The sequence below is a fragment of the Scyliorhinus canicula genome, chromosome 1 (assembly GCF_902713615.1).
Source record: "Scyliorhinus canicula chromosome 1, sScyCan1.1, whole genome shotgun sequence".
Lineage (NCBI taxonomy): Eukaryota > Metazoa > Chordata > Chondrichthyes > Carcharhiniformes > Scyliorhinidae > Scyliorhinus > Scyliorhinus canicula.
Genome location: NC_052146.1, coordinates 4,902,593 through 4,926,150, shown reverse-complemented (window position 1 = coordinate 4,926,150; position 23,558 = coordinate 4,902,593).

The following is a 23,558-nucleotide window of genomic DNA, read 5'->3' as shown; positions in this document are numbered from 1 at the left end:
GCCGTGAGGCAGCAGGGCTAACCACTGCGCCTCCGTGTTGCCAGAGAGTTCCATCCTATTTGAGCCTTGAGTCCAGTGGAGGGACTTTGAGGAGCCCAGAGGTGAGTCACTCAAATGTCGTGTTGTGAGGTGGTGAAGCCAGTTTTGTGTTAATGTTTGATTTTCCTGATTTTGCCTTTGATAAGCTAGTACATCACAGGAATGGGTAATAGCGAATTAACACCCATTTATTTTTGAAGATTACTCACACATGATGAGCTCATTTCCAGACTGCCTATTTATCATTAGGAAATCGTGTTTCAACTCAAATCCAAACCAACACTGCCGATAGCAACAAACTCAGGGACATAAACTGTTTGCATGTTAGTCTCCCAACCTTGCGGTGATAGGCTGAGTTTACTTTGCCCTGGAGCTCTGATTTTAACAATTGCGACCAATGGGCAGAATTTCACCTGCACCGTGCGCACTGGGCGGTCAAACCCAGAAGCTTCCGCGATTCCCGGTCCCGTCCCAAGATCAAATGGGAATCGTGATATTTTACATGGCAGCCAGCGTAAATTGCAGCCGCATTGGGCCAGTGGGGTCAGCAGGGACAGGCAGTTGGCAGGTGTTGTATTTCAACCCCTGGTACCATGTTATATTACCTATGGTGATAATATGTCATTGTTCTTTGTCTTTTGATCCAGAACGGTCCGTTGAGTTGATGACAAAGAAACCACCAATCCTTAGATTGAAACAAAACAAATTATTGGATAGCAATAAATTAAATGAAGTTTGCACACGTTATAATTAATAATAAAGTAATACTGAATCTGTCTCGCAGTAATCAATAATCTAGTAGTCAATAATGATATCCTCGTGTTAACTCTCTCTAATCTAACCTGCTCCTCGTGAAGATCTCAGGCTTTCTCCTTTGCTAACGGTTTATACACAATACCCAGAATTGCCTCAGGGTCTGACTTAAATATAGAGAAGTGGTGGTGTCCTCTATTGTTTCAGTTCCACTGAGATGTAATAATTAACCCTTCACTAACTTGTCTATATACATATCATTACGGCGGTCATCGTGCCCAATGGTGGCTTGCCACAAAGTTTCAAGGCGCATGCAGAGACCACAGAGGCATCACGACCTACAGATTGGCAAACGCTGGCAGACACATTGGACGAGAGGGACATTCCAATGGCCAGCAAGCCCCTCATTTCCCAGACAACTGCCTCAGAGCCCTGGTCGACGCAGTGACAGTCAGGAGGGACATTTTCCATAGATTTCATAGAACTTACAGTGCAGGAAGAGGCCATTCGGCCCATCGAGTCTGCACCGGCTCTTGGAAAGGGCACCCTACCCAAGCTGACACCTCGGCCCTGTCCCCATAACCCAGTAACCCCAATTTTGGACACTAAGGTCAATTTACCATATCCAGTCCACCTAAACTGCACATCTATGGATTGTGGGAGGAAACCGGAGCACCCGGAGGAAACCCACGCGCACACACGGGGAGAACGTGCAGACTCCGCACAGACAGTGACCCAAACCAGGAATCGAACCTGGGACCCTAGAGCTGTGAAGCAATTGTGCTAACCACTGTGCTGCCATGCTGACTATAATTTAGCGTGGCCAATCCATGTACCCTGCGCATCGAGCAGAGGGCAGTAGAGCGGAGCTGCTGATTGGTTGATGCGGGGAAAATTTACATCAGTGCATTGCGGTCACTGCATCCAGAAGGTGCACCTGAGCAGGACACCCTCCGTGTTCAATTGAAGGCAAGCATCCAGCAGAGGGCAGTAGAGTGGAGCTGCTGATTGGCTGTTGCGGGGAAAATTTGCATCAGTGCATTGCGGTCACTGCATCCAGAAGGTGGTTTGTGGAGGATCTGTTGTCAAGTGACAAATGCCTTACTGAAGTCCATGTATATGACATCTACCGCCCTCCATCAATCAACTTTGTCACTTCCTCAAAGAATTCTATTAAGTTGGTAAGACATGACCTTCCCTGCACAAAACCATGTTGTCTATCACTAATAAGCCCATTTTCTTCCAAATGGGAATAGATCCTATCCCTCAGTATCTTCTCCAGCAGCTTCCCTACCACTGACGTCAAGCTCACAGGTCTATAATTATCTGAATTATCCCTCTCCGTATAGGCACCGGAATATGGCGACTAGGGGCTTTTCACAGTAACTTCATTTGAAGCCTACTTGTGACAATAAGCCATTTCATTAATTTCATTTCACATCCTCCCTCCTTATGCCGACTTGACCTAATCAAACATCTATCCCTAACCTCAACATCGGTCATGTCCCTCTCCTCGGTGAATACCGATGCAAAGTACTCGTTAAGAATCTCACCCAATTGCGCTGACTCCACGCATAACGTTCCTCCTTTGTCCTTGAGTGGGCCAAACCCTTCTCTAGTTACCCTCTTGCTCCTTATATATGAATAAAAGGCTTTGGGATTTTCCTTAAACATGTTTGCTTCAGATATATGACCCCTTTTAGCCCTCTTGATTCCTCGTTTCAGATTGGTCCTACATTCCCGATATTCTTCCAAAGCTTCGTCTGTCTTCAGTCGCCTAGACCTTACGTATGCTTCCTTTTTCCTTTTAGCTAGTCTCACAATTCCACCCGTCATCCATGGTTCCCTAATCTTGCCATTTCTATCCCTAATTTTCACAGGGACATGTCTGTCCTGCACTCTAATCAACCTTTCCTTAAAAGACTCCCACATATCAAAGGTCCAGAATCAAGGTCCGGTGGTCACAGACTATCTGAATATTTATTGACTGGAATCCCTTCCTGTTCACAAACCTGCCCGGCTGGCACCTGATGGCCACATGGTTGCAATCTATGGCACCCTGGATGCAGAGGGAAATCTGGAACGGCAGCGAAGCCTCCGTCCCGCTCAGCCTGGCTGACTTGGTCCGTTCTGAAATGAAGCGATGTTCAGTTAGAGGAGAGCGTCAACCTTGACACAGCTGTGTGCAGCTCATCCTGAGGCTCTGCAAAGATCACCCACTGCACAATGGAACAGTCCAAAGGCATGATGTTTGGTGGCACCGTAACCTTCAATGGCATTTGGTGTCTGCCCGCAGAATTAGAGGCTATCTCCGAGCCAATCATCTGCAATATGCTTGTTGCACTTCCTTTGAAAGCTTCGGCAGCACTGGACCTCTGTCATGCCCAAGTAGTTTGAACGCTGCCTGTGCCCCCTGGCAGCAGGGTAGTGGCACCTTCTGCAGGGCTGTGCTCCTTGTCCTCCCGGCTGTCCCTCATGACCCTGTGCCTCTACCCCAGCTGGATGCGGGTGGCCACCAGGCCCCTTCCCTCGTCCTCCTCCGAGGAGGTGGCCCACGCTGAGTAAACAATACCCGTCTGTGTGGCTGACCCCCGCACAGAGGGTGGCAGAGGGAACCACCTCTGGTGCCCCAGTGGAGAGCAATGAACTGAGAGCTCCGCCCTGTGCTGATCCCAACACGCAAAACACCAGAACACAACCTCACTCCCTGAAACTCCCAACCTCTCATCCAGCATTTTCCCCATTCCCCTTTCTTATCCTGGCAGAGTAATGGTTACTGGAGGACAGCTGCAGAATTGTAAAGTGCAGAGGGATCTGGGGGTCCTAGTGCATGAGTCACAAACAGTGAGTTTGCAGGTAGAGCAAGTCAGCTGGTGGAATGGTATACATTATTACAAGAGGAACTGAACATGAAAGTAAGGATTCTATCCTTGGGTTATACAGGGCATTGGTGAGACTACATCTTGAATACTGTGAGCAGTTTCAGTCTCCTTATTGAAGGAAGGATGCAAACATGTTGGAGGTGGTTCAGAGGTTTATTAGATTGACACTGGAATGAACGGGTTGTCTTCAAGGATAAACCTATCAGATTGGGCTTGTTTCCACTGGAGTTTCGGAGAGAGAGGGGTGATCTGATTGAGGTTTAAGGGGCGTCTTGAAAAATACATGAATAGGATGGGAATAGAGGGATACGGACCCCGGAAGTGTAGAAGATTTTAGTTTAGACGGGCAGCATGGTCGGCACAGGCTTGGAGGGCCGAAGGGCCTGTTCCTGAGCTGTACTTTTCTTTGTTCTTTTTTCTTTCTAAGATCCTGAATGGCCTTGACAAGGTGGATGTTGAAAGGACGTTTCCTCTTGTGGGTTAGCCCAGATCTAGGAGGCACAGTTTTAAAATTAGGCGTCACCCTTTTAGAACAGAGATGATGAGTGAAACTCCCAGTTTGGGTACTACATTCCACTGTGGCTTCACAGCGCCAGGGTCCCAGGTTCGATTCCCAGCTTGGGTCACTGTCTGTGCGGACTCTGCACGTTCTCCCCGTGTGTGCGTGGGTTTCCTCCGGGTGCTCCGGTTTCCTCCCACAGTCCAAGGATGTGCAGATTAGGTGGATTGGCCATGATAAATTGCCCTTAGTGTCCAAAAAGGTTAGGAGGGGTTTTTGGGTTACGGGGTTAGGGTAGAGGTGAGGGTTTAATGTAGGTCGGTGCAGACTTGATGGGCCGAATGGCCTCCTTCTGCACTGTATGTTCTATGTACATTCTCCCACCGGAGGTGAATTGCAATTGATTTGTGCCCCCAGATCAGGAAGCGATTCATTATCCTTTGCCACGTAAATTTATGCATGACGAGGATTACAAGTGACTCCCGAGGGAATCCCGCTATCGGGCTGCCAATTTGAGCCGGCAGCTTGTGGCGTCGTCCCACAGCTGATCGTGCCCCACCCCCCCGCATTGAAAATCAACCCTTCCATCACCTGCCTGCATTGCAAATCAGTAGGGTGGGGGGATGACTGCCTCACCATAACCACCCCCCCCCCCCCCCAGTCTTTTCCGGGACCCCCTGAATATCAATCACTTCAAAGAGAGTTAAGTGCTGTCAATTACCCAGTAAGCACTTCAAAAATCACTCAAGATAGAAGAGGGTGCAGGGGGGGGGGAATGCACTTAACTCTCTTTGATGCGGTTGATGTTCGTAAACATTGTGGTTAAAGCACTTCAGAGTTTCCCAACCATGAATTAAGCAAGTTTGACAAGAGTGTTATAACAGTGATTTATTTCACAGCTCCTGTCTGGGCTGCTCTCTAACTTCCAAGCAGGGGGCTCTTTTCCGGGCGGGGGCGGGAGCCGGCTACCTGACAGGTTTCTCTTTCCGGGGGGGTTTCCTGGCAGGGGTCTCTATTCTGGGGGGTCTGTTGCAGTCTGGAGGGATCGCTTTATCCAGGGGGTCTCTGGGGGGGCAGCGGGGGAGTGGCGGTGGGGGGGGGGTTATTGTCGGGGTGTGGTGGGCAGGTATTGCATTGTGGGGAGTGGGGGAGAGTGGCCCTCAGATGCACTTTGGGAGAAACTCCCTGAGTTACCCCCTTGTCCCACCGTGAGATCCGCCACGTCAGGGCCACGCTGCGTCCTAGTGATTCTCGCCCACGTCATTCCCGGCCAAGACGAGCGGCGAATCCTGCAGGCCCAATGATGCAGTGCCTGGCCCACTAAGTGGATGCAAATGAGTCATTAAAACCCATTTGCATCCTCCCGTTGGCCCATGGTCGCGAACCTCGATCCCGCCATCAGCGGAGGGAGGGGGAGTGCGAACCTCGATCCCGCCATCAGCGGAGGGAGGGGGAGTGCGGGGCCGGATCACTGGGAATGAATCAGTGCCGAGCCTATTTTTTCCCCTGATGCCCAGTTCTCTGCCGCATCTGGAAACCCGCTACTAGTGGTGGGTGGCGGAGAAATCCGCCCTAGGGGAATGTTTTGCTCTCTGAGGGGTGAGTGACTTTGGAACTCGCTGCCTCAGTAGGTGGTGTTGCCATTGACTATCCTTAAGCGGAAGGGGACAGACTCTTGTTGGTCAAGGGGATCAATATTTATCGGGTTAGATGGGAATGTGGATCTTGAAACTCAAACAGATCAGCCATGATCCTGGCAAATGGCGGAGCAGGCTCGAGGGGCCGAATGGCCAACTCTTGCATTGTATGCCCACCCTGTTCACGAAAGGCAGTGAGGACCGTGGCCAGGCCATCCCCTGGAGGACTCTCCCTCTATAACGGCGGCCTGACTGCAGGATATTTTGAACAAGTCTTCAGAAAGTGCCTCCATCTTGAGGTCCTCTTTTCATCTCCCACCTTGAGTGGCAGTTCCCAGCTCTCCAGGTGGCCTGCCAGCCCCCCCGATCCTCAGGCTCTTGCATTGGCCCCTTCCAGTGAGGAGTGCGCCCGCTCTCCTTACCTGGGCCAGCTCTCAGAGAGACGGCTTCCTAATTAGTCGCCTCCTCAAAAATCTCCTCCAGTGTCCCAACATGATTGGAGTGTTCAACTCTTTTGTGCTCACGTAAACAAAGCTATAGAAAAGGCAGAAACATGGGGTGGACATTTTAAAGCAGCGTGGAGAATAATAATAATAATCTTTATTAGTGTCACAAGTAGGCTTACATTAACACTGCAATGAAGTTACTGTGAAAATCCCCTAGTCGCCACATTCCGGCGCCTGTTCGGGTCACAGAGGGAGAATTCAGAATGTCTAATTCACCTCACGGCACGTCTTTCGGGACTTGTGGGAGGAAACCCACGCAGACACGGGGAGAACGTGCAGACTCCGCACAGACAGCGACCCAAGCCGGGAATCGAACCTGGGATCCTGGTGCTGAGAAGCAACAGAGCTAACCACTGTGCTACCGTGCCGCCCAGTCAGATACAATAGGTACATAACGCTGCATAACTGAGATATAAAATATACAACACTGGCTACTTGGGGCAGCACGGTAGCATTGTGGATAGCACAAACGCTGCACAGCTCCAGGGTCCCAGGTTCGATTCCCGGCTTGGGTCACTGTCTGTGTAGAGTCTGCACATCCTCCCCGGAGTGTGGCGACTGGGGGCTTTTCACAGTAACTTCATTGCAGTGTTAATGTAAGCCTACTTGTGACAAGAAAGATTATTATTAAAAAACTAGATTCTTGGTCAGTCAGCGAATCAAGGGTTACAGGGAAAGGGCAGGAAAGTGGACATAGGGAATGTTGGATTGGGCATGATCCTATTGAATGGTGGAGCAGACTTGAGAGGCCAAATGGCCTCCTCCTGTCCCCTGTTCCCAAATCTTCTGCTCTTATGATTTGAATTCCTGCTCCTTGGAATATTAATTCAAGTCTCTGGATAAGTAGTTCAGTAACTTGCTATTTTTCACAGTAACGTCATTGCAGTGTTAATGCAAGCCTATTTGTGACACTAATAAAGATTGTTATGATTATGATGTCGATGTTTTATTCCTGGTTTGATTCTTCCTATATTAAGGGGGCTATATGAAGGCACGTGTTTTCATCAGTTGATAATTTAACTTTGATCTCTGCCTCATGCAGCACGGTAGCATTGTGGATAGCACAATCGCTTCACAGCTCCAGGGTCCCAGGTTCGATTCCGGCTTGGGTCACTGTCTGTGCGGAGTCTGCACATCCTCCCCGTGTGTGCGTGGGTTTCCTCCGGGTGCTCCGGTTTCCTCCCACAGTCCAAAGATGTGCAGGTTAGATGGATTGGCCGTGATAAATTGCCCTTAGTGTCCAAAATTGCCCTTAGTGTTGGGTTGGGTGGGGTTACTGGGTTATGGGGATAGGGTGGAGTTGTTGACCTTGGGTAGGGTGCTCTTTCCAAGAGCTGGTGCAGACTCGATGGGCTGAATGGCCTCCTTCTGCACTGTAAATTCTATGAATTCTATGCGCTGTGCGAGATGCTAATTCTAAGGATAGTAAAGTTTGAGATGAGAAGATACAAGAAAGCAAATGAATTGTAATGAGGAATTGTATTGAAACTTCATCAAAACCGTTCCATTTATTCCAACGCTTCAAGGACCAATTAATTCTCAATGACTGTTATAAATAAAATGAATGGATAAATCACCCAATGATACTTTTATTTCCTTCAGTCCTCTATTGATATGAGAAGATAGATTTGTGTGGTTGGTTCAGTTCTTCTTCCATTCTAACGTGTCGTTAATGAAATAAAACTTCCAAAGGCCTTTCACAGGGAATGTAATGAAACAAATTGTCACAGGCACCAACATACACAGGTTTTAGGGACAGCTAGTCATAAGCTTGCTCAAAATGGTGGTTTAATAAGTATTTTAGTGGGGCAGGGCAGTGAGTGGGCAGGGGGAAAGGGTTCAGAGCAGAAGCCCAGAGGCTGGTGACCCAGGAAGCTGAAGGTGCGGCTGTCAATGCAAGAGAGTAAAATCAGGCACGCTGAAGGGGCCAGAACTGGAGGACGACTGAGCCCTTGTTTGGGGGGTTGGGGTGGGGTGGGGGGGGGGGGGGGGGGGGAGGAATGTGGAGCTGGAGGGGGCGGAGGTGGTGGTGTAACCATGTGGAGGGGTTTGAACATCAGGATACCAATTATAAAGTTTCGGTATTGCTGAAGTGAATCCCAGAATTGTTACGGTGCTGAATGAGGCCATTTGGCCCATTCTCTGAACGAGCATCATGAATAAGTTTGATTGTTGGTTTGTTTTGCTGTCACTTGCACCGAGGTACAGTGAACAAAGTATGGGGCGCGATTCTCCGCAAATGCGGCGAATCGTAAAGGCTGCCGTGAAACTGGCTGTGTTTCACGGCAGCCTCCGCGCCCCCTATCGTGACCCGATTCTCCCCCCCCGGGCGGGGCTAGCAGCGGGGCCCCGTGAAGCACGGCATCGTGGCCTTAGCGACCGTCGCTAAGTCCGCGCGCCAAGCGTCACGCCGGCTGACGCGCACGGTGACATCAGCCGCGCATGCACGGGTTGGACGGCTCCAACCCGCGCATGCGCGGGGCCGTCATCTACCTCGGCCGCCACGCGAACTGTTCCTGCGGGGCGGCGGAGTGAGAAAGAGTGCGGCCTTGGTACTGCCGTGCCAATCGGGGCCCTGGATGCCCAGAACGGGCATGTTGCGGCCGTTTGTACGATGGCAGAAAGCAGGTGTGTTTGCTGCCGTATAAACGGCCGTAAAGGCCTGGGCACTCGGCCCATCGGCCTGGGGAGAATCGTGGTTCGCCGTAAAAAACGGCGAGCAGCGATTCGTGTCGTGGGGCAGCCGTGGGGGAGTGGGGGGGGGGGGGGGGGTGAATAGCGGGAGGGCGTGAAAAATGTCGGGGACGCCCTCCCGCTATTCTCCGACCCGCCGTGGGCAGCAGAGAATCGCACCAATGGTTCTGCGTACAGTTCAGATAGATGAATGAAATGAAATGAAAATGAAAATGAAAATCGCTTATTGTCACGAGTAGGCTTCAATGAAGTTACTGTGAAAAGCCCCTAGTCGCCACATTCCGGCGCCTGTCCAGGGAGGCTGGTACGGGAATCATTCCGTACATGAAAAAAAAAACAGCGGGCAGACATAAATTATAATAATGTCACAAATATGCTTATATTTACACCGTAATGAAGTTACTGTGGAAATAAAAACATAAGAACATAAGAACTAGGAGCAGGAGTAGGCCATCTGGCCCCTCGAGCCTGCTCCGCCATTCAATGAGATCATGGCTGATCTTTTGTGGACTCAGCTCCACTTTCCGGCCCGAACACCATAACCCTTAATCCCTTTATTCTTCAAAAAACTATCTATCTTTACCTTAAAAACATGTAATGAAGGAGCCTCAACTGCTTCACTGGGCAAGGAATTCCATAGATTCACAACCCTTTGGGTGAAGAAGTTCCTCCTAAACTCAGTCCTAAATCTACTTCCCCTTATTTTGAGGCTATGCCCCCTAGTTCTGCTTTCACCCGCCAGTGGAAACAACCTGCCCGCATCTATCCTATCTATTCCCTTCATAATTTTAAATGTTTCTATCAGATCCTCCCTCACCCTTCTAAATTCCAACGAGTTCAGTCCCAGTCTACTCAACCTCTCCTCATAATCCAACCCCTTCAGCTCTGGGATTAACCTAGTGAATCTCCTCTGCACACCCTCCAGCGCCAGTACGTCCTTTCTCAAGTAAGGTAAAGATAGATAGTTTTTTGAAGAATAAAGGGATTAAGGGTTATGGTGTTCGGGCCGGAAAGTGGAGCTGAGTCCACAAAAGATCAGCCATGATCTCATTGAATGGCGGAGCAGGCTCGAGGGGCCAGATGGCCTACTCCTGCTCCTAGTTCTTATTATGTTCAAAACTGAACACAATACTCCAGGTGTGGCCTCACTAACACCTTATACAATTGCAACATAACCTCCCTAGTCTTAAACTCCATCCCTCGAGCAATGAAGTACAAAATTCCATTTGCCTTCTTAATCACCTGTTGCACCTGTAAACCAACTTTCTGTGACTCATGCACTAGCACACCCAGGTCTCTCTGCACAGCGGCATGCTTTAATATTTTATCGTTTAAATAATAATCCCGTTTGCTGTTATTCCTACCAAAATGGATAACCTCGCATTTGTCAACATTGTATTCCATCTGCCAGACCCTAGCCCATTCACATAACCTATCCAAATCCCTCTGCAGACTTCCAGTATCCTCTGCACTTTTCTCTTTACCACTCATCTTAGTGTCATCTGCAAACTTGGACACATTGCCCTTGGTCCCCAACTCCAAATCATCCAGGTAAATTGTGAACAATTGTGGGCCCAACACGGATCCCTGAGGGACACCACTAGCTACTGCTTGCCAACCAGAGAAACACCCATTAATCCCCACCCTTTGCTTTCTATTAATTAACCAATCCTCTATCCATGCTACTACTTTACCCTTAATGCCATGCATCATTATCTTATGCAGCAACCTTTTGTGTGGCACCTTGTCAAAGGCTTTCTGGAAATCCAGATATACCACATCCATATGGCTCCCCGTTATCTACTGCACTGGTAATGTCCTCAAAAAATTCCACTAAATTAGTTAGGCACGACCTGCCCTTTATGAACCCATGCTGCGTCTGCCCAATGGGACAATTTCTATCCAGATGCCTCGCTATTTCTTCCTTGATGATAGATTCCAGCATCTTCCCTATTACCGAAGTTAAGGTCACTGGCCTATAATTTCCTGCTCTCTGCCTACCTCCTTTTTTAAACGGTGGTGTCACGTTTGCTAATTTCCAATCCACCGGGATTGCCAATCTAATTCCATAAACAAGGCGTCGGGTGAAGCATACGGAGTGTAGTACTACTCAGCAGAGAAGATGTGTGGAGAGATCAGTTCAGTTCATCAGAAGGTTGTTCAGGAGTCTGGGAACACCGGGGAAGAAGCTGATTTTGACTCTGTTATTGTGTATTCTCAGACTTTTGTATCTCCTGCCCGATGGAAGAAGTTGGAAGAGAGAATAAAACGGGTGGGACGGATCTTTGTTTATGCTGCCCGCTTTCCCCAGGTAGCGGGAAGTGTAGTGTGGTAAACACCACTGGTAACAAACTATGTGTATTACGGTACTGCCACTATACTACAGTGAATACAATAAATCAAAGCCTGCTGGCTCCTCCCAGCAGGCGGTGTATAAAAGTGTGTGCTCCCCTGCGCTGCTTCCATTCTGGTACCAACTGCAGGAGGCTTAACATCCAGCGCAATAAAGCTTCAACAGTTCACCATTTCGTCTCGTGGTTATTGATGGTACTTCAATTAATTACACTAGAATTTTAGAGATGAACGTCTTAATCAAGTCGAATCGCCTGGAGCTGAACACTCACACAGCCTACGCCACAGCCAGTTTCGAGCACTGGCTAGCCTGCTTTGAAGGATATCTCGGAGCATCCACATAAACCCTCTCAGACCCGCAGAAGCTCCAGATCCTCTACTCATGGGTGAGCTCACAAATTCTCCCCCTCATTAGGGATGCGCCCACCTACACGGAAGCGATGGCACTACTAAAAGGATAGTACATCAAGACTGTTAATCAGGTGTTCGCCAGGCAACTCCTTGCCATGAGATGGCAACTCGCGGTGGAGTCTCAGGACGATTTCCTGCGTGCCTTGCGGATACTGGGTAGGAGCTGTAATTGCCAGGCAGTGTCGGCAGTCCAACATACGGAACTGCCGATCAGAGACGCCTATGTCACCGGCATTAAGTCCAATTACGTTCGCCAGCGGTTATTAGAAGAGGGTACGCTCGACCTTACAGAGACTGTGCAGCTCGCTAACGCCCTACAATCTAGGGTCCGACACCTCCGGCGCGGCTCCCTCGTGGGGGTCATGGGCCCCACCACCGTCTTCTGACCCGGGTCTGCCGCAAGCCTGCGCCGTGCAGCAGCCAACTCCGGAGGCCCCAAATGCTATTTTTGTGGCCAGTCCAAGCACCCCAGACAACGCTGCCCAGCACAGAGCGCGACCTGCAACGTTGTGTGGCAAGATGGCCACTTCGTCTCCTTTTATCAGGCCGATCGGTCGCTGCCGTTTCCAGGCCCAACATCACCGCACCCCCCACGTGCGATCCAGGGGCGCCGCCATCTTCGCCGACGTCCGCCATGTACGCCCGTGGGTGCCGCCATCTTGGATGTCATCCGCCATGTATGCCCCGTGGGCGCTGCCATCTTGGAGTTTCATCCACCCCGCTACGGTAAGGCGCTGCTCCCTCCCGGTCCTCCCCGTCACCCAAAATATCTCCCGGGCCTCCGGATCCCATTCCATACAGATCCGGGGATACTGCGTCACGACCCTCTCCGTACAGGGCGTAGAGTACAGCAACGTCAGACTCTACATCCTCCCCAACCTCTGCGCTGCCCTGTTACTCGGTTGCGATTTTCAGTGCCACCTCCAGAGCCTTACTCTGAAGTTCGCGGACCCCTACCCCTCCCTCACCATCTGTGTCCTCACGACACGTAAGGTCGATCCACCCTCACTTTTCACAAACCTCACCCCGGACTGTTAGCCCGTCGCCACGAGGAGCAGGCGGTACAGTGCACAGGACAGGATCTTTATCAGGTCGGAGGTCCGACGGCTTCTGCGGGAGGGGCTCATTGAGACCAGTAACAGCCCCTGGAGAGCTCAAGTGGTGGTAGTGAAGACTGGGGAGAAACACCGGATGGTCATCGGCTACAGTCAGACCATCAATCGGTACACGCAGCTCGATGTGTACCCCCTCCCACGCATATCTGACATGGTCAATCAGATTCCGCAGTATCGAGTCTTCTCCACATCCACCCGGAGGACCACCAATACACTGCGTTTGAAGCAGATGGCCGCCTCTATCACTTCCTTAAAGTTCCCTTCGGCGTCACCAATGGGGTCTCGGTCTTCCAGCGAGAGTTGGACCGAAAGGTTGACCAGTAGGGACTGCAGACCACGTTCCCGTGCCTAGATAATGTCACCATCTGCGGCCACAACCAGCAGGACCACAGCACGAATCTCCAGAAATTCCTCCTTACCGCCAATCTCCTTATCCTTACCTACAACAAGGAGAAATGCGTGTTCCGCACCACCCGCTTAACCATCCTTGGCTACGTTGTGCAAAATGGAGTCCGAGGGCCCGAGCCCAACCGCAAGCCACTCCTCATGGAATTCCCCCTCCCCCACTACCCCAAAGCCCTGAAACGATGCCTGGGGTTCTTCTCATATTACGCCCAGTGGGTCCCTAATTATGTGGACAAGCCCCGCCCACTCATGAAGTCCACAGTTTTCCCCCTGACGGCTGAGGCCCACCAGGCCTTCAACCACATCAAGGTGGACATCGCCAAGACCACGATGCATGCGGTCGACGAGACCCTCCCCTTTCAGGTGGAGAGCGATGCATCGGATGTGGCTCTGGCCGTCACCCTCAGCGCATCTGGCAAAGGCCTCCCGCCCCTTTGAGCCCCTCAGCATCGACTTCAAAGGGTCCCTCCCCTCCACGGGCCGCAACGTGTACTTTCTCAATATCATTGATGAGTACTCCCGTTTCCATTTCGCTACCCCATGCCCCAACATGATGTCTGCCGCGGTCATCAAGGCCCTACACAATATCTTCACCTTGTTCGGTTTACCCACTTACATCCATAGCGATCGGGGATCCACCTTCATGAGTGATGAGCTGCGCCAGTTCCTGCTCAGCAAGGGTATAGCCTCCAGCAGGACGACCAGCTACAACCCCGGGAAACGGGCAGGTAGAGAGGGAGATCGGGACGGTCTGGAAGGCCGTCCTACTGGCCCTGCGGTCCAGGAATCTCCCGGTCTCCCGCTGGCAGGAGGTCCTCCCCGATTCAAGAAGGCATACAGCATGCTTGCCTTCATCAGAAGGGGTATTGAGTACAAGAGTCGGCAGGTCATGTTACAGTTGTATAGGACTTTGGTTAGGCCACATTTGGAATACTGCGTGCAGTTCTGGTCGCCACATTATCAAAAGGATGTGGATGCTTTAGAGAGGGTGCAGAGGAGGTTCACCAAGATGTTGCCTGGTATGGAGGGTGCTAGCTATGAAGAAAGGTTGAGTAGATTAGGAGGGCCGAAGGGCCTGTTCCTGTGCTGTAATTTTCTTTATTCTTTGTTCATTGATGCGCTCCACTCTATCCGGTCGCTCCTGTGCACTGCTACTAATGAGACCCCTCACGGACGCATGTTTGCCTTCCCTAGGAAGTTCACCTCCGGGGTCTCACTCTCAACGTGGCTGACAGTTCCTGGGCCCGTCCTCCTCCTGTAGCATGCGAGGAGTCAGAAATCGGATCCCCTTGTCGAAAACGTCCTCCTCCTCCATGCGAACCCACGATACGCCTACGTGGCACAGTCTCCCTCCGGGACCTGGCACCCGCTGGTTCCCCATCCACCACCACCCCCGACCTGGTACCATTCTCTCCCCCTCTGGCTGCCTCCCTCGCCCCTGCGCTGTTCACCCTCCCACCAGCGACCCTCAGCGCAGCCCCCGCCCCATTAGCATCCATCCCCTCACCGGATCCACTACTGGGTGAAGAAGGAGAGGACAACACGCTCCCGGAGTTGCAGGTGCCCACCTCGGCGTCCACACCACAACCGGGACTGAGGCGATTACGGCGGAGGGTCAAGGCCCCCGACAGACTCGACCTGTAACGTTGTTTTCAGCCCCGCTGGACTTTTTTTTAAAACAGGGGGTGAATGTGGTAAACACCACTGGTAACACACTACGTGTATTACGGTACTGCCACTGTACTACAGTGAATACAGTACATCCCAGCCTGTTGGCTCCTCCCAACAGGCGGTGTATAAAGGTGTGTGCTCCCTGCGCTGCTTCCATTTTCGTACCAGCTGCAGGAGGCTTAATATCAAGTGTAATAAAGCCTCAATAGTTTCACCATTTCGTCTCGTGATCATTGATGGTACATCATGTGTACAGAGTTAATGGATGGGAGGCAGGTTCGTGTGATGGACTGGGCTGTGTTCACGACTCTCTGTAGTTCCTTGCGGTCCTGGGCCGAGTAGTTGCCATACCAGGCTGTGATGCAGCCCGATAGGATGCTTTCTATAGTGCATCTGTAAAAGGTGGTAAGAGTCAACGTGCACATTCCCCCTGCCTTTTCCCCGCACCCCTGCATGTTGTTCCTATTCAAATAAACATCCCCCTCCCCACCCCCTCCCCACCATTCCCCACCCCCTCCCCACCATCCCACCCCCTCCCCCCCCTCAGTGTCAGACCTTTCAAAGTATACTTCCTTTGTTAATTTACTCCTTCCAAAGTGTGTCACTTCACACTTTTCAGGGTTAAATTCCATCTGTAACCCAGGACACTCAACTTCACTGTTAAGTGTGAGTCCACCTTATCAAATCACCCTGTATCCCATGTGCATTTGTCTTCTTTATAAGTCTCCCATGTGGGACCCTGTCCAAGGCTTTGCTGAAATCCATGTGAACTGCATTAACTGCACTGCCCTCATCGATACACCTGGTCACATGCTCAAAACCTCAATCAAATTTGTTAGCCATGACCTCCCTCTGACAAAGCTATGCTGACTATTCCTGATCAAACCTTGCCTCTCCAAGTGGAGATAGATTCTCACCTTCAGAATCTCCTCCTGTAGTTTCCCTCCCACTGGCGTGAGACTCACTGGTCTATAGTTCCCTGCTTGTCTCTACAATCTTGCTTAAATAGTGGGAGCACATTCGCTGCTCTCCAGTACTCGGGCCAGAGAGGAATTAAAAATTTGGGTCAGAGCCCCTGCAATCTCCTCCCTCACCTCCCACAGCATCCTGGGACAGAGTTCATCCTACCTGGAGATATGTCCACTTTTAAGCCTGCCAACACCTCCAATACCTTGTCCTGGTATAATACCCTATGACAATTTGCTCAAGAACCTCACAAGCTCACTCGGTCAAATGCTGTCCTGATGTCAAGGGCAGTCGCTCTCACCTCACCTCTGGTATTCAGTACTTTTGGACCGTGGCTGTAATGAGGTCAGGAGCAGAGTGACTCTGGATCTAAAACTGGGCGGCAGTGAGCAGGTACCGCCTGAGTAAGTACCGCCAGGGAGCTGACATGGAAGGGTGTAAGTTTGCTTTGTGAGGCAGCCACCTTCCCTGATTGGGCTTGAATTATTTTCCACGCTCCCTCACTGTTGAGAAAAAGCACACATTCCAGCTGCCACACATTCCCTTTGTGAAATTACGTGACCAAATTGCTGAACTCACCGATAATGAATTGAAAAAAACAGTTCAAAATACACATGAAGATTGAACCATTCCTTTTGTTAAACACAAGCAGCTTGTGCGTTGCAAAAAAACAATTACCATTCTGGATGTTGCAAACAGGACTTTTATTAACATTTCAACATCAATAAATTTCAATCCTTTCCTCATTTGGCCGAGGGATAATGCAGAGTTATCGAATCCAATCAATTTTGGAATGTGAAGTGATAAAGTGAAATATTAGTTTTCAATTATTTCAAATGAAGGTAATAAATGTATCTCAATAGACAGGGTAACTGCCTGGAACAATATTCAAAATCTTGGTAGATGCTGGGGGCTAATTGTCACCTTCAGGACAAAGACTAATGGACTTTTGTTCAGCAAGAGGATCCATTTCCATTCGCTGAGTGCTCTGCTTAAAAGCAAGTCCGCGGCTCATTGTTTGAAGGCCAGAAAGCCTTTGACAAGGTGCCGCATAGGAGACTGTTAAACAAGTTAAAAGCCCATGGTGTTCAGGGTAAGCTCCCGGCATGGATAGAGGATTGGCTGACTGGCAGAAGGCAGAGAGTGGGGATAAAGGGGTCTTTTTCAGGATGGCAGCCGGTGACTAGTGGTGTGCCTCAGGGGTCTGTGCTGGGACCACAACTTTTCACAAAGTACATTAATGATCTGGAAGAAGGGACTGAAGGCACTGTTGTGAAGTTTGCAGATGGTACAAAGATCTGTAGAGGGGCAGGTAGTATTGAGGAAGCAAGGGGGCTGCAGAAGGACTTGGACAGGCTAGGAGAGTGGGCAATGAAGTGGAAAATGAAATACAATGTGGAAAAGTGTGAGGATATGCACTTTGGAAGGAGGAATTTAGGCAGAGACTATTTTCTAAATGGGGCAATGCTTAGGAAATCAGAAGCTCAAAGGGACTTGGGAGTCCTTGTTCACGATTCTCTTCAGGTTAACGTGCAGGTTCAGTCGGCAGTTAGGAAGGCAAATTGTGGCGCTAACAATTGTACACAAAGACTCGAGTGATGTACAAGAGAGGCTTTATTACAGTGAGATGCTATTCCTCCGGCGGCAGCTGTAGAATGGCATCTCAGTGAAACTTACGAATATTATCCAGCTCCCTGTGGGCGGAGCTAGCCGGCAGGGGCTTACCGGAGAAACCTATAATACAGGTACGGCCATACATCCCCCTACTGCAAGCACACATATATACAGTGGTTGGATCACCACACAAATGCAATGTTAGCATTCATGTCAAGAGGGCTAGAATACAAGATCACGGATGTACTTCTGAGGCTGTGTAAGGCTCTGGTCAGACCCCATTTGGAGTATTGTGAGCAGTTTTGGGCCTCATATCTAAGGAAGGATGTGCTGGCCTTGGAAAGGGTCCAGAGGAGGTTCACAAGAATGATCCATGGAATGAAGAACTTGTCGTATGAAGAACAGTTGAGGACTCTGGGTCTCTACTGGTTGGAGTTTCGAAGGATGAGGGGGGGATCTTATTGAAACTTACAGGATACTGCGAGGCCCGGATAGAGTGGAAGTGGAGAGGATGTTTCCACTAATAGCAAAAACTGGAACCAGAGGGCACAATCTCAGATTAAAGGGACAATCCTTTAAAACAGAGATGAGGAGGAATTTCATCAGCCAGAGGGTGGTGAATCTGTGGAACTCTTTGCCGCAGAAGGATGTGGAGACCAAATCACTGAGTGTCTTTAAGACAGAGATAGATAGGTTCTTGATGAATAAGGGGATCAGGGGTTATTGGGAGAAGGCAGGAGAATGGGGATGAGAAAAATATCAGCCATGATTGAATGGCGGAGCAGACTCGATGGGCCAAGTGGCCTAATTCTGCTCCTATGTCCTATACCTTTGCTGATTGATCAATCCTGAGCCATTCTCCATCATTTTTTTGTTAGCGATTGTTCACCACTGCCTTCCCCTCTCCAGGGTTGTGCTCAGGTCTACTCCATCTGGAGTGGGAATCAGGAATTAGGCCCGAGCTATTGGCATTATTCTGAGCCTCGTGCTCGCCATCCGAGCTAACCGGGCACCTGGGTAGGGGAGCGGTCAAGGGCAGATTAATGGGGCTGACGTTCAGATCGACCATGGTCGAATTGAATTACAGAAGTTAAGAGGGGCTGAATGGCCTCATCCCGTTCCCAAGCTTTATCTCTCTGTCTTCCCCATCAATCAGTCACACCTGGTTCAAGCTCTAACCGCCACTCTAAATCTGTGCCGGCAAATAGGGCCTCCTCTGGCCACAGATACGGCATTTTGCCTGACTGCTCCAATCTCCCCCCTCCACAACCCCCTATATTTAAGGCCCCCCCATTTTTCACCCTCCCTCACCCCACCTTCAACCTTAGGGATGTCCCGGAACCCCCCCCCCCCCCACACAGCCCTCTCCCCCCTAACTGATAGGCCCCACCCCAGGCCCGATCCCTGGTGGTGACAACCTGGCACCCAGGAGTGACAGGGGATATTCGCGGCAGCCATGGCTGATGACACCTGCCTGGCGGCCTGAGACCGATGCGGAGAACCGCTGCAGGGACGCCCATGCAGCGACCATGCATCGGCTGGTGCATCGGTGTGCTGAAGGCGTGGTTCGGGTACCTGAACCGTTCTGGAGGGACCCTCCAATACAGCCCTAATAATAATAGGAGGGTGTCCTGCATCATGGTGGCCTGCTGCGCCCTCCACAATATTGTGCAGCAGAGGGGTGATGTGCTGGAGGAAGGGGATGAAAACCAGGCCACGTCCGACAAGGAGAGTGATCTGATCTGATCTGATCTGATTGGATTGGATTTATTATTGTCACATGTATTAGTATACAGTGAAAAGTATTGTTTCTTGCATGCTGTACAAACAATGCATACCGTACATAGGGAAGGAAGGAGAGACTGCAGAATATAATGTTACAGTTATAGCAAGGTGCAGAGAAAAGATCAACTTAATACGAGGTAGGTCCATTCAAAAGTCTGATGGCAGTAGGGAAGAAGCTGTTCTTGAGTCGGTTGGTACGTGACCTCAAACTTTGGTATCTTTTTCCTGACGGAAGGAGGTGGAAGAGAGTATGTCCGGGGTACGTGGGGTCCTTAATTATGCTGGCTGCCTTTCCGAGGCAGCGGGAATTATAGACAGAGTCAATGGATGGGAGGCTGGTTTGCGTGATGGACTGGGCTACATTCACAACCTTTTGTAGTTTCCTGCGGTCTTGGGTAGAGCAGGATCCATCCCAAGCTGTGATACAACCAGAAAGAATGCTTTCTATGGTGCATCTGTAGAAGTTGGTGAAGGTGCAGAGGAGGGCCAAGATGGGCAGGACATCGGGCCCGGCCAGGCACAGGAGGCAGCACAACGTGTCCGCCAGGGCCATCGCGCATGGGGTAACATGATCGCCTCCAGGTTTGCTGACTGGGTGCCTGGCCAGCAGCAGCTCAGCTACCCAGTCCGAGACCCACAACCCCGCATCCCCCCTCCCATGGACCCCACCTCCCTGCACACCATCTCCCCCCCCCCCCCCCCCCCCCCAGGCTAAAGTCTGCCCTCTGTTGGCTCAAATGATTCCATTCATTCACTAATGGGAGGGTCATAATGACCATTTAGAGGAGAATAGGGACATGCAGAGTAAAACTGAACGCTCCCAATCACCTGTCCATTAAATCATTCTTAATGTCCCCCTTGTGAATCAAACAGAGAATAATGAGGAAGGCATTGTCAGAATGGGAGCCTTGTTACTATAAATTAGACAGCTTTTCTCCTGGCTCTGTAAATTTCTGATATTAGAATCTCAATCATAAGAACTCATTTATTTCACTGATAAGCCAGTGGCTGAAATTTAGTTCTGTCCGGATCTTAATCCAGATCCATCCCTGTTGATTCATTCTCCTTATTGTCAGATGAATATCGGTGATTAATTCCCTCCTCACTCAGGGTGTTTAGCAGGACCTGTTTCCAGTCAGTTTCATGGAGAAATTGAGGCTAATGAGTGTTTCGTTCATCCACCTCGATATCCGATCCTGATGAACTCTCTCACCGGGATCTGGTTGCTGTTACGAATGTCTTGGCTTTGCTCCTCGCTGAGTGCTGAGCGAGTGAATCTCCGCCAAGGTGCTGGTGAGAACACTGACTAGTTAACCATAGACTTGTTACAGTGCAGAAGGTGGCCATTCGGCCCGTTGAGTTTGCACCGACCTTCCAAAAGAGCAGCCTACCTCGGCCCACTCCCCTGCTCTATCCCCGTAACCCCACCTAACCTGCACATCACTGGACACTGAGGGCAATTTAGCACGGCCAATCCACCTAACCGGCACATCTTTGGACTGTGGGAGGAAACCGGAGCACCCGGAGGAAACCCACGCAGACACGGGGAGGACGTGCAGACTCCGCACAGACAGTGATCCGATGCCTGAATCGAGTCGCTGGCGCTGTGAAGCAGCAGCGCTAACCACTGTGCCTACCCTCCTAGAATTGAGAATTAATGCGCAGGAGAAAAATCATTTAAAAGATTGCGTTTCTGTAATTTTCTTGAAGACTTATTTGCTTGTAGTCATGGAAACATGGAAGATGTGGGGGAATACTGACTGACAGTCTTAGTCATAGAGAGCCTGTTGGCTTTCTGATTGGCTGCGGAGATGTGATGCGCTTCAATGATGGGCATGCTGGCCAGCCAATGGCTGGAATGGGTGGGTCAGAGGTCATCTAATGCAACCTCCAGGAATACACTCAACTCAAGCTGGCAGCTCCACTGGAGACAGATGTTTTCCCGGGTGCCCTTGAAGTGAGGAGCCAAGGAAAATTGTTCACTTTTGTTTTGTTGTGGTTGGTTTCCATCCGGACAAGGATCTCCTGAAGGGAAGAACCGGAATTTTGCAGGGCCAATAATTCCGCGCTGCTTTATTATGATAACTGGGAGTCTGACCATCGACAGTAAAGGATTAGAGAATTAACTGGCCTGTCCTATTATTCATCATTTGGATCCTGAAGTGGCAGCCATGCTCAAAGGGCAGGACAGAAATAATCAAACGGCCAAGGAATTTAGAAAACAAATCCCTTCTGTTCATAACTTGTGAAGACCATCTGGCTATTGACCTTTTAATGACTTTGGCCGCTTAGTCAATGATTAAAACCTCTTCCTCTTGGCTTATGCTACTTAAAGTGCAAAGCAGTGATGCTGCTGTTTTACTAAATTCCCTCAGGCTCCTCTCCTGGAATTATCCTACCGTCTCTCGCAGAGGAAAGAAACACTCGCTGGTAAACATGGGAACTGGATGGATTGAGATTCGTTTGTGATGCTTTCACACAAAGGATTTCAGATTAACTTTTAATTTGCGCGAACAATCTCGCTGATGAAGAAAGCAACGTCCGCCCCCTGACAAGAGAATTCAATAGTCTCATTGTTCAGTCTCAAACTGAACTCTCAGCTTTTGCTTCAATCTTGAGACTTTCCTGGCTAACAGATTGGGGATTGCAGTCCAACATCTAAGGTCGTCTCCAATTTCTATCTGAATTGGCTCCCAATCTCCCCCACAATCTCAGGAAATAACGCGGAGGCTGCCTGTTGTTTTGAGCTGGCGGGCTCCATGCTGAGAGATCCAGGTCAACTTGTTTCAATGCACAATGTCTCAGCTTTTAATAGGAAATCTGTTTCTCCCAATCAACTCTAATGAATCCGGTCTGTTCTGTTGCTCAAGGGGGCGGTGGGGGAGGGGCTTCAGATAAACGCCTTCACGGTCTTACAATGTCCATTGGCTATGTCGCTGCTGCAAGTATAATTCACTTTGAAAGGTAAATTGGCAGACCATAATATCCCCCTGTTGCGACTAAGCCCTTGCAGCTGATTTTTAGCATCTGCCCAAAGGCAGGTTTTGCTTCACCCGAGCACCACAAGAATCATTGCCCCCTTTCCACCCCTTCACATGGCCAATGTTTATAGGATTACACAGGATACAGGCCGCAGAAACAGGTGATTTCACCAGATCAGTCCCATAAGAGATAAGAGCAGAAGTCAACCATTCGTCCCATCGAGGCTGCTCTGCTATTCATAGAACATAGAACAGTACAGCACAGAACAGGCCCTTCGGCCCTCGATGTTGTGCCGAGCAATGATCACCCTACTCAAACCCACGTATCCACCCTATACCCGTAACCCAACAACCCCCCCCCCCCCTTAACCTTACTTTTTAGGACACTACGGGCAATTTAGCATGGCCAATCCACCTAACCCGCACATCTTTGGACTGTGGGAGGAAACCGGAGCACCCGGAGGAAACCCACGCACACACGGGGAGGACGTGCAGACTCCGCACAGACAGTGACCCAGCCGGGAATCGAACCTGGGACCCTGGAGCTGTGAAGCATTTATGCTAACCACCATGCTACCGTGCTGCCCTATCCTCCAGGATTCAGTGAGATCATGACTGATCTGATGTGATAATCCTCAACTCCAGATACCCCCCTTATCCCCATAACCCTCGATTCCCTTACTGATTAAAAATCTGTCTGTCTCAGCCTCGAATATACTTAACGGCCCAGCCTCTACAGCTCTCTGCCGTAAAGAATTCCACAGATGCACTCCCCTCTGAGAGAAGAAATTCCTCCTCATCTCTGTCTTAACTGGGCGACCCCCTGACTCTGAGATGATGCCCTCTGGTCCACGACTCTCCCACAAGGGGAAACATCCTCTCAGCATTGACCCTGTCAAACCCCCTGAGAATCCGATATGTCTCAATAAGGTCGCCTCTCATTCTTCTAAACTCCACTGAGTACAGACCCAACCTACTCAACCTCTCCTCAGAAGAAAATACCTCCAAACTCGGGATCAAACTGGTGAGCCTTCTCTGGACATCCTCCAATGCCAGTCTATCTTTCCTTAGATAACAGGACCACAACTGTTCACAGTATTCCAGGTGTGGTCTAAGTACTGCCTTCGACAGTTTTAGCACAACTGCCCTATTTTTATACTTCCATTTCTGAGAAATAAAGGCAGGGCAGCACGGTAGCATTGTGGATAGCACAATCGGTTCACAGCTCCAGGGTCCCAGGTTCGATTC